Source organism: Xyrauchen texanus, chromosome 24 (assembly GCF_025860055.1).
Source record: "Xyrauchen texanus isolate HMW12.3.18 chromosome 24, RBS_HiC_50CHRs, whole genome shotgun sequence".
Taxonomy (NCBI): Eukaryota; Metazoa; Chordata; class Actinopteri; order Cypriniformes; family Catostomidae; genus Xyrauchen; species Xyrauchen texanus.
In genome coordinates, this window is record NC_068299.1 from 8,931,835 (window position 1) to 8,945,149 (window position 13,315).

The following is a 13,315-nucleotide window of genomic DNA, read 5'->3' on the forward strand; positions in this document are numbered from 1 at the left end:
TTGATATCATTCGATCTGTGCAGTTGCCCACTACACCTGTTCTTTTAGTGACTAGATGTGGAATTGCTTTATACTATTGTTCTATTTGAAGGTCTTAAAGCAGCACTTGATTTGACTAAACAGGTGCTGTCACATAAGTATTTTCTTTTCGGATCTGATTTTTATTTACAGGTTTCTGGAGTCAGTATGGGTTATAAAATGGACCCTAGTTTTGCCTTTATTCTGTGGTTTATTTGAACAACAATTCGTGTACAGTCAAGAATGTAATTTTTTTCATATGGAGTGGTACAGAGTCCCAATAACAGGAACTTCAGCATCTTGTTAATGATAGCAGCTGTGCATTAAAATTTACTATGGAGTTTAATCATGATAGAATACATTTTCTAGACGTTTATGTCAACAATACAGCAACTGATCTTCAAACAAGTCTATAACGTAAACCCACTGACCATGATAAGTAACTACATGGGTATTCTTACCACCCTGTTCCATTGAAGCGTTCTTTACATATTTCTCAATTTAGCTGTATCTGGAGGATCTGTAATAGAGATGATGACTACCAGCATCAATCAGATATTCTGTCAGATAGGTTTAGACAAAGAACCTACTCTGAGGAGTGGATTCAATCTGCTGTGAATCGTTTCAAAAACATGTCATAACAAGAATGTCTCATAAAAAATCTAGAAAAACAAAACAACGAGTCAATTGTTATATCTAATATTCACCGTTGGCTAAGGAAATAGAAGACATTATTCAGAAACATTGGTACATTGCCATTGGTACATTACTCCCACCTCAAAAAGTGTTTTGAAAAATTATCTTGTTTGGTGTATAAAAGGAAGGAAATTGGTACTTTAATTCACCAAAGTGGCATTCAACTGATCTCAAAGTATAGTCAGGACATTACTGATGTAAAAAACAGCAGCGTCACTATTTGAACAATTAAATTTTTTATCAAATCTAGACAGCCCCATTTCCAGCTGCTGTCACTCCAACATGTTATCCTTGAGTAATCATGCTAAATTGATCATTTGGCACTAGAAATGACTTGCCATGTGCCTGACAAGCCACATCCAGGGCTGGACTGGGAAGAGAAATCGGCCCAGGATTTTACATAGCATCTGGCCCACTGTCCTTTTTTGCATATCCACCGTTTTGTGGTCCGTTCCAAATAACGTGGGGGCTCATTTTAGCTTATCGCGGCGCATTTTGCGGCCGAACCACTGGATCCCTCAGTTCTCCCAATGGCCAGTCCTCCCCTGATAGGCCCCAAAGTGTGTCGGCCCACCGGGAAAATGCCCGGTATGCCAGATTACCAGTCCAGCCCTGGCCACACCTATGGCAAGTGCTACAGGAAGTGTGGGGTGAAATGCCACCTGAGTATCTGGACAAACTGACAGCTAGAATGTCAAGGATCTGCAAAGCTGTCATTGGTGCACGCTGAGGATTTTTTGATGAGAAATCTTTGAAGTGGTTTCTAGAATTTCAGATTTTTTTTTTATTAAAACTGTAATAGTATTTTTTCACATTATCCATGTCATTACATGGTGATCAGTTGAATGCCACTTTGGTGAATAAAAGTACTCTGAATAAAAGTAATCTGTACATTATTCCAAACTTTTGGCCGCCAGTGAATATATATATATATATATATATATATATATTCTTGTATGCCTTTTTTATTTATTTATTTTTATTCAGTTTGATTGTTTATTCTCTTTTTGCATGTTTAGGCATAAAAAAAAAAGCTATTATCTGGTTAATCATATGATGTATATTGATTCTGGGGTATATAAGGGCTGACCTTTAAATGTTTTTATTACCTGATGATGAGCTGTGGGCTCGAAACATCACCTTAGGTGAGAACACTATAATAAATGTTTATATTTATGGAGCTTTCACTTTTTTTCTGATGCTTATTTGGCATTTCTGATACTTAATGGAGAAAAATACATTTTGGAGAATACAGGCTCACTGTAGGGGCCAGTTCCCATCTGGCTAAACAGCATGTATATAATTCCAATATTAGTTATTTGTGTGCAGTGCAAGTTATTCAATGTAAGGGTTAAGGGCCAGTATTTAAACAAAGATTTTGTATGAACTTTAAGATTAATGACTTAATGTCTTTGAAGTCCATCCTTGATGAACTGTTTAAAAAGAAAAACTTTATAAATACTAACATGCAATTTTTGTACTATATATTGTATATGTTGGTCACACTGCAGGACCATTTAAAATGAACAACTATTTACAAATAGAGGAAAAACATAAAAGAAATGGTGACCAGTTACAGGACAGAAGATGTACTCTATTCCTTTCATTTATAGTCATATACATTTCCATCTTAAAAAATCACGGACATTGTCATACATACAATTTATATTTGTCTCTAAAACAAGCATTTAATTAAAAGCCTTGATATAAAAAACATCATGAAAAACATTCAGTCAAGTGTGGCACTATTATATATATATATACATACATACTCATGATAACATGATAACAACAACAATGACCTTCTGTGTTGTGAGTGTTGACATGGGGTCAACAAGCACATTATCCTTTGGTTTTCGTTGTTTTAATCTTATTTCCTTTGAATCGCACACTTAACTTTAAAAATGCAGGAGCATCTGTTTTTATCAGTTATCTTCATTCATCTTTAAACAGAATAGATATTCTTCTGCCTAGCACAAAGGTGAAAAAAGGGACTTTCTCATGCAATAGTGTTTTTAGATCCAAGAATGAGTCTGCATTCTGGTCAAGTAGTTTTTCCAAACAATACTTTAAAAGTGTTTCTGTTCTAATTGATTTTCTGCTGAAAGGGAGTCACAGACAGTGGACTGTTAAATGTAAAGTTCACTATCTCAGACTATCATAGGACCATAGAACAGATACAAAGTGATTGTGTAAAACAACATCAAACTCTGAGGAGATTGAATTACATATTGAAAATGAAATTTCATTCAGTTCAATTCATTTTGTTTATCATGGTATAGACTGAGACAAACTGGAGACATAAAATGAGTGTGTGTATTCAGGTTTTGCCTACATTGTGGGGACCAAAAAACCTAAAATCACCAATATTTTGGGGAGCAGCCAATGGTTCTCACAAAGAAAATGGCTTATCATAATAATGTCTATAAAGTAACATTCAGGATTAGGGGATAGAAAATATCATTAGCTCAGGATAAATACAATAGAACTCACTGGAAAGTCCTCACCATGATAAAAATAAATAAATGTGTGCTTGTTTGTTCTTGTGCTCTGCTCTCATCTCTCTCGGCATATTAACCTCACTGCCCTCTGTCCAATGGGAGCCACTACAAACATTTCCAAAGAAAACAATTGGGTCTGTCGGCTTGTGTGGTTAACATGATCTGTTTCTGCACAAGCTGAGACTTACAAAGGCTGTTTTACGCCCCCATTTAAAATTTTGGGGGGCATTTTTTTGTTACTTTCCATTGCATTTCTTGCCCCGAGCCCCTGTTAATTTCTGACTCCGCTTCCAACTTAACAAACCTCATTTTAGTCATGACAACACTCAAGCTGTCACAGAAATATTTAGCTTGTTAATGTGTGTTTGAAATATTGATAGTACACTAGATCTGCTACAGTACACTGCTGCTGCTGTCTGCTGATGCTGCTGCTACAGAGCGAGTACTGAGACTTGCCAATGCTAGAAAATGCACAGTCATACTGAGTTAAGCATGTTGAACATGCTGCTGCTGCTGCTCCACAATTGGAAATAACAAACACGTGACATGCTGCATCGAGCATGTAGGAACGTTCTGCTGCAGAAATAGACATTATAAACAATCAACCAAAAAGCAGGGAAGCTGCACAAATCTCATAACACAAATCCCCAACCGAGCAGATCTATTGCCAAGACTTATGTACTGCTGCTGCTCCGAAGAGCCATATGTACTGAGTTAGCTAGGTGTGCCTTGGCCACTGGCCAAATAGCATAATGCTAATAAACTGAATTTCTATGTGTGCCACGATCTGCTTTGCTGAATGGCTTAAAAGGCTAATGACCTAACTCGTAATGTTTACCTGAACCAGGAAAGCCCAGAGTTTGTTTAATTAGTGACTTAAGGCCAAAATATACTTTTCGTGTCCTGCGGACCACTCCGCCCATGGTGTGCGTGATGTAAATTTCATCATAATCCATGAGAGGCGGCCAGATTTTCTCGACTGGCATATGCAGTCATCATCTGTGCACATCGTCGGTGCTTGCCGCAGTCATTCAATCTACTAAAAGAATATCACAACGACATTGTAGTGGGGATGCGTCAAACACGTTCCGTTAGAAGAGTAAACTTACAAAGGCAATGCGGTAAAACAAATACCAGGAGAGAGCCGATTCGGAACACGCAAAAAACAAAGTATACTAATACTTTAGACTAGTATTGTGTGGATTTATTTAATCTAATGACCTAAAGTTCCTAGCGATGTGTGCCAGTCATATTTGGTTAGGGCTTACCTTGTTAAAGACACGCTTCTATGCATCATGGCCAAAAGAAGAAGTTATTGAGCAAGCTAATACAATAAAAACACCAACAAACCTCCTGAGCAAATAAAATTTTCAAAGAAAAAAAAAAAACTCTTACATGTGCTGCAGTGAAACCAGCTTGTCTGCAAAACTGAGCAACTTAAATGTTACACAAAGACAGAGACGCAAGTTGATCGGCAACCATATTGCATGTCAAAGGACCAATCAGCCTACACCATGCGTGAGAGAGAGAGAGAGAGAGAGAGAGAGAGAGAGAGAGAGAGAGAGAGAGAGAGAGAGAGAGAGAGAGAGAGAGAGAGAGAGAGAGAGAGAGAGAGAGAGAGAGAGAGAGAGAGGCAGGAAGCCCCAGATAGAAAATCATTCCTACAATTTAAATAACAGACTTGATGGATGAGGAAATAAATATAATTTGGAACAAGGGAGGCACAATGGCAATTGTATGCAGCAAGAAACTCAAGCACACGCACGATTTCACTACAACGTAAAAAAACAAAACAAAGGTATGTATTGAACAGGGATTAAAATCGGTTAGTTTATGTCAATATATTTATTCCTAAATCCCTTAATTTTTGGGATAGTTCATCATAAACTCTATGAATGATAATGAAACCCTGAATTAGTTTCGACTAAAGGAGATGTCAGGCAGAATAAACTGAATGTATTTGAATATATTTATTGACCAAACAGGGGTGTCAAGATCCAAAATGAAGTGATCAACCAATATGGGTTTTTTAATGGCCGATGCCGATATCCAGAGTGCAGGGTGTCCGATAGCCAGATACAATGCCAATATATCACACAGTTTAATATAGTAAATAACATAATCAAAAAATTCATAAAAAAAATAATAAACTCTTATTTAGCACTATATTTACTCAATTTCACACTGAATGTTAACTTTGTAAAAAATTATTTAAAAAATATTTTAGAATAATATTGTATTTTAAATGGTAGATTGCAGTTTCTTCTGATTTCTGTTTAGTCATACATTTGAGAAATGTATGTGCACATGAAGAAATTGTTAATATATAAGGAAGAAGCAAATAACAGTACACACATTAGTCCAGCAACCATGCATGTCCATGTTAGCAATCACATTTTCTCAAATTACAGAATCAAACTTATTGCACATGTAGTACACAGTGAATATGGCATTTACTCATTGCACAAGTGAAGCGCTTTTACTTTGAAGTTGCACTCACACACTTGTGCAAAGCAATCTCCCAACAGTTTAAATTGCATGGATCACCTGCTTGGATTGTCACAGGCTGACCGTCATGATTTGTGAATCAGAGGAACTTCTAATCCTTAAGTTTTGATTCTGGCTAATGGAATACGTGCTGCAGTGGAGGATATTAGATGAGCGCTTGACGGGAAGAAAACGCTGGATTTTCATGAGTTTCATGAATTACATATTTTAAACGAAATATCATCATATTTGCAGATGGTATGTAATAGAAGTTTTATTGATATTTGCCTTTTATCATAATAAACGTTACAGGTAACTGTTGAGGAGAGCCTGTTAGAATACGTGCTTCAGATTTATGAGCATTCCACAGGATGCTGGATCTGTTGTGTGAGGTTGATTTATTTCATCTGTTTAAATGAGATATGCGCATATTTGCAGACGGTATATGATATTAGCTTTATTAATCTTTGCCTTTTTATCCTTAGACAAGACAGTTAAAAGTTACAGGGAACTGTTTATGAGAGAGAGGGAGAATGAAACAAAAATTGCTCGTATGAAGCCATACAATATCTTTTCGAGATTGACACAAAATGTATGGCAAAAAGAGGCCCAATTTATCAGAATTGATCCACATTTAGAGACAAATGCTCTTGGACATGCTGAAAGTATTCAATGACAGGAGGAATAATGAATTGGGTTATTATTGTCCCCATAGTCATTGACTTTATGAACAGTATAGATCCAACCAATTCCTGATTCAATCAAGCCTTTACTGACAACATCCAGAAATAGCAACAGCCCATCTGAAGTGGAAAAGATGATAATTACTTAGTCAGAGGTCAAAGAATAAAAACTGGTACTTGCTCTGTGTTGTCCTGTGCCATTATGAGCTCTGTGAAACTGTTTCCATATGGAGATGCTGGAAGCAGGGGGAGCTGTACAGCTGAATACAATATATGCTGATTCTACTGGGAGCCATTAGCAGAAGCCTCGACTTCAACAGTAAATTAGAGAACGTCTAGGGACTTGCAGTGTTTATTGAAATAATTGAATGTCCCCTAACTACAGTATGCACTTAAGCAGATGATTGGATGTTAATGACATGATAATAGAATGTTTTTTATAACCCTAACCCTTGACCTTAGTCCCAAACCCCAACCCTAACTCTAACCTTTATTTCAACAAATGTGAATCTTGTGAATATTTAGCAAAACAACTTGTATGTACACAATAAGTGCATCATAGCAAATATTTAAAATGTAAAGAAATATTTTGGGTTCAAAATTATTTTATTTTTACTTGTCCCTCCTTTTCCTGAAAATAATTACAAGGGCCTCATTTCAATTTCTCTCTTGTATGCGACTGATTTCTATCAGAGATGAGTCTGTTCTACCTCTCCATGTGTCCCCTGCAGGACCTGCAAGTACCCACTAGGGCCCTCTTACTCTGAATGCAGAATTTATTTTGGAGTGATTTCCCACTAGCCTGTAATGTGATGGATTTGACATTTTGATTTGCACATTGAAGAACAGAGAAGGACAAACATGTTTTCATGCAGTGCCGGGAGAATGGAGAACTAGTATGGGATCTCTTAAATGTGTGTGTGAGAGTGTGTCATGGTTGACTGATGCCATAAGGGGCTTGTCTCATGGTCTTTATTATTTTTAATATGGTGACATACCAAGTAACTGTCAATCCAACCCTCATTACTGCCTATTTTCTGACCTTAGAGGTCAACATTTACACTCTAATGAATGCTTTGTCTGTTAATGTTCATCATTAGGTTGCAACTACCTTCCTAATTGCTTTGAGCATACTGAGTTGTTATTCACTCTGTCCATTGAGTATGAAAGCACTGAAAAATTATTCTTAATTTGATTTCTGAGAAAAAGTTATATTTTCCTGTGATTCATCTGAACTTTGAAGAGTTCACTTCTGTTTAGTAATTTTTTCTATCTACTGTATAACAGACAGGCCCATATTTGGACATTTTGCAATGATCTTTATCGACGATAATTCTGCCCAATTGTTCAATTACCAAACATAGTCTTTCTGCCAATGGATGAAAAAAAAAGCTGTTTTTAATACATTTTTGATGATTTTTGACCCTTCCTCAATTCAGAATATGTGTATATATATACACATATCAGCTTCGTCTCATGTTATTTAAATTACAGGACTGCTGCAACATTTTCGCAACATGATTTTATGTTGTTCCTTACTTCTATCACAGCTTTTCTGAGGTGAAATGCCCACTGTGTGGCGCTAAAAGCGAGTTACATTGTCTCCCAAACCGATGTGGTTTTAGGGTTAAAATCTATCCAGTTTTCCAGTTCCACCTACCCTAAACCTTAGACATAAACCAAACTGATAAATTAAAAGCAGATGTGACATGAAAAACAGATGTTGCTTTTAAGGTTAATGGTCTTAACCTTAAAACTTAAACCTAAACCTAACCGATACTGTCATAAAAAGCAAATGTGAGATAAAAACTGTGCTGAAGCAATCTTGTCATTTTGTCATACTTCTATGACAATTTCGGCTCACATGTCGATTCAAGTGCTTCGCAGGAATCGTATCCCAGTCAAATGTTAAAATGTAAAGCCTAACAAGTCATATACTATGGAAAAATGTCATAAGATAGTATCATGTTAGAAACATAGTGAAAATTAAGTGTTTATGTTAGAATAAGGAGTCTGACAAAATAATCAACATAAACACCAACCTAACTCATATGCAAAACAGAGGTTGACTTTTGAGCGATTTCTTCTCAAATTACACAATTTCAACACAAAATCAATATTTCATGTCCATGTATTTATTTATTTGGTTAGTTGTCCATGTAATAAGTGGGATAATGTACAGTACAGTCAGCTGGTTGTCATCTCACAATAAACCCTGACAGGTTGCTCAGGACCCCAAAGCGAAGCACAAATATTGATTTGCATTGAAATTATGTAATTTGAGAAGAAAGAAATAGCTGAACAGCTGAAATCAACCTCCGGTTTGCATCTGAGTTCTGAGAGATGGCTCACAGAACCCGAATGTGAGGTCTGTTACGTCTTAATCCCCAGATGGGCGGTTGTTACAGAGCAATATCTGACCACTGGATGGCGCCATTGACCAATCAGAATAGATTATTCGAGAGAACAGTCTAATAATCTGCGTTTTACGTGTGATTTGTGTGAGAGGGTATAAAAGTTGTCATTTTATTGCCTCTAATGTTAATTTAAAAAACTGCCACGAATCATACAGAACAAGGCAAGTAAAAATCCTTAAGTAAAACATTTTAGGTATCCACAGTTGTCCTGACCAACTACTGGGCGGTGCCAAGATGATTCTGATTGCTGCCTTATTGTTTTCTTGTTCCCAAAAAAATGTGATCTCAGTGATTTCGACCGTGGTATGACTGTTGGTGCCAGACGGGCTGGTTTGAATATTTCTGAAACTGCTGATCTCCTGGGATTTTCACTCAGAACAGTTTCAGAATTCGAGTTTACTCAGAATGGTGACAAAAACAAAAAACATCCAATAAGTGGCAGTTCTGCAGACGGAACACATTGTTGATGAGAGAGGTCAACAGATTATGGCCAGACTAGTTTGAGATGATGTAGCGAATCAGCTCTATGAAATATTAATAATCAATCATAACTTGTTATAATCAATTATGAATATTTGGATCAGTTAATCGGGTTAACTTGATGTAGCTACATTAACATTACAACCAAATACTCGGTTCATCCCGTGAACACTCAATATTGGTTATTAATTAATTAATTAATAGAAAGGTACATTTCCGGGGCAAGGGAAATGTCTTTCTTACTAAGTATTAAGAGCAAGCAGTCAAAATCTATGATTAGTGACTTTAGATATGAGCTCGAGACACAGACAACTTTACATGTGACATGAACAAGACTTTATTAACTAGACTAATCATTTAAACTACTCTAACATACATATACATACATGCATACAGTTTACCAAGGGAAAGAGGGCTGAAGCAGAATACAGGAAGGCAAGAAGTTATAGCATTGTTTGAAATTCAGCAGATCAACAGCCTGAGCAAACCATCATATTAGTTCTGACACGCCCTTTTTAGAAAGGGGTGAGGATACTTGATGTATCAAATAATGAGACTAAGTTTGATACTTGCATGTCCCATTTGAATTAAACTGTCCTGATGCAATTTGTTGAGGCTCCAGTTGATCTTTGATGATGTTGTCTTGATGAGAGAGAACCAGTGAGAGTCAGAGGATCTTTGGTGAATGGAAAGACAAGGCCGTAGCCTGGCGCACGCTTGGGAGTCCTTGGGGGCCTTCTAGTTCAGCATCATCTTCATTAGGACTTCTCAGGAAGGCCCAAGAGAGTAAGAGAGCACAAGGCTCAGAGAACCAGAAAGCAAGAGAGGCAGGAAGCAAGAGAGGCTAAGAGAAGCAAGAAGAGCGTGAACCAAGAGAGAGAGAAGCAATTTATAACCTTAGGAAACATGTCCCACCTCTCATTGGCTCGACCAATAAGAAGGGTTTGAGTTCCAGGCGGGAATTTGGTTTATGGCTCTTTGTTCTAAGAGGGGTGGTAGCCAATGAAGAAACTAGGAAATATTCTTGTAATACTGATATGTTGTTGTTATCGACATATCATGTACACAGTCATTTTGATCTTCAAAATACCAAGTTATAGAGACCAAATATGCCACACATATGATTTCGGTTAACCATAGTATGCAAAGTCTGAAACATTAACCCATTAGAGTTTGCAAGAGAACACAGACCAAACAACATTTAGGAAAATTATGATATGGAACATTAGATACATGTTAATACATTTATCACAGGGATATATATAGGATATATAGGATTAAAAGGGGTTCATTTCTCCTTCTCAGTAAGGATTGAGTGAGCTTCAGCAGTCTGAGCATTCCTTTGGGGGGTCAGTAAAGTCCCTTTCTTTGGGCAGGAGAATGATTCCTTTGTTCCGTCACGGCTCATTTGCATGTTTCTGGCTGGGTTTATGACGGTAAGAGATTTTGGGCTGAATGACACAAAAGATGGTGAAAACCTAGCAGGATGCAATTCTAAGGTGACCTCATATTTATATTCGGCTAGGGCAAGTTGTAAGGTTTAATTTGATATCAAGAAAAATGTATTTGTGACACTTAAAAATGGTTAAACACTCTCAGGCTATTACATATAAAGCCTCAGAGTTTTCTACACAAATGAAACAATTCTACTAATTTTGATCTAACACCAAACATACACAGCACACAGGGATTAAAACATTTTTCATTAAAAATAAGCCCTTTTAGGCTTTATGGGAAAGGCACACACATTTTTACATTCAAAGTTCCACATGGTTTTTCTCATGGTAAGCACGCGGGTGTCACGTGCGGGGGAGGGGGCACCACGAAGGAGCACCACGAGGGTTCTCTGTCAACAGTTCTTTTGTACTATCACAGACCATTTCCGTGATCTTACAGGGGTCCTTTGTCCCAAAATAGCTGAGTCCATGATTATCCTTCATTGATTCCTCCAGACGCTACAATGACATAAAGGCAATGGTAACTCAGGTAACCACTGTGCACAATTGTGAAGAGTAGAATAGCATCTCAGAATGCACAACACATCGAACCTTGAAGCAGATGGGCTGCAATGGCAGAAGACCACGTCAGGTTCCACTTCTGTCAGCCAAGAACTGAAAGCTGAAGGCTGCAGTGGGCACAGGCTTACTAAAACTGGACAGTTGTAGACTGGAAAAACTTTGCCTGGTCTGATGAATCTTGATTTCTGCTGAGGCACACAGATGGTAGGGTCAGAATTTGATGCCAACAGCATGAATCCATGGACCTAACCTATCTTGTGTCAACAATCCAGGCTGGTGTCGGTGTAATGGTGTGGGGAATGTGTTCTTGGCACACTTTGTGCCCATTAATACCAATCAATCATCACTTGAATACCACAGCCTTTTTGTGTATTGTTGCTTACGATGTGCATCCCTTTATGGCCACAATTGTCCCATCTTCTAATGGCTACTTCCAGCATGATAATCCACCATGTCTCATTGTCTCAAAAGTTGTCTCAAATTGGTTTCATGAACATGACAATGAGTTCACTGTACTTCAGTGGCCTTCCCAGTCACTGGATGTAATCCATTAAAAAACATTCATGTGGTTGAATGGGAGATTTGCAGCATGAATGTGCAGCTGACAAATCTGCAGAAAATGTGTGATGCAATCATGTCAACATGGACCAGAATTTCAAATGAATGTTTCCAAAATCTTGTGGAATCCATGCAATGAAGAATAGAGACCGTTTGGAGAACCATGATTTGCTACTTACTAGATCATTATGGGACATTCTCATTCTAGAGAGCAATTGATTGGATAAAAATGTGGGTAGAGTCATCAATATTTTTGCTCCATTTTCCCTGAAAAGACAGACTGTTAATTTGAAATAAAATTTGCGTATATCTGCAAAAAGTTAATTCTGGGAACATTAAGGACTAAACCAGTATACAGATGACCTCAAAGCTACAAAATCTTTTTTTTTTTTTACATATTTAAATTTTGTGTAAAAATAAGTGTTTTAAAATTAGCAATTTTATATGCATTTTATTTAGTATCCTTAAAATGTATTTTATATTGGCAATTGGTCGCACTTTTGTCAAGGTATTATCAATATCGGCAATTAAAAACCCATATTGGTCAACTATTACAGACTTCAAAGCAAAAAAATCACTTCATTAATAGAGTAGGGGATGAATGTAGGACATTCTCATTTGCTCTTAGATGTCACCATGGCAGCAAGCATTCATGTGTTGCTCTGTATAATTTTAATGCACATTAATGTGTCAGTCAGGGGTCAACACTCATGGCCCACATCAGAAGGACTAGGTAATCTGAAGTTCAGCCATATAATCCCTTTTTAATCACTTTTACTGTCCCATCTGTCATGAGTCAGTCGTTGAAGCCCAAATGTATCTGTCGAAAATATTAAACCTAATCCCACAGTTTAAAATGATCTCCTGGAGTATCACTGAGAGCCAACCTGATGAGTTTAAAGATGGAAAGTCCTACTGAATCCCCATGATTGACAAAATGTGTGTTTGACTGTGCTTCCTCTCATTCATAACATACATTTGTTGACAATCTCTGTGTGTCATTAGACTAGATCTGTGAAAAAAAAACAAAAAAAAAAAAAACATTTTACATTCAGCAGCAAAATATCTTTTAATTTAGCCAATAAGGCAGTAAATTGATTCAAAACAACTTTTTAGTGAATTGTTAGCTCAATCATAAAAAAATAAAAATATATATTTTTTCTGGTCTGATTCATTAATGTGCTCATTGTAGGCGCTAATGGTGTTCTGGTGCACTGTATGTTCTGACACAGTTATAATGGCCAGCATTACGTTTTTCAGCAGTTTGTGCAACAGTAGCTCTTCTGTGGGATCGGCCCAGATGGGCTAGCCTTTGCCCCCCACACTGTTGCCGGTTCACTGGTTGTCCTTCCTTGGACCACTTTTGGTAGGTACTAACCACTGCATTCCAGGAGTACCTGTCAAGACCTGCCGTTTTGGAGATGCTCTGACCCAGTCGTCTAGCCATCACAATTTGG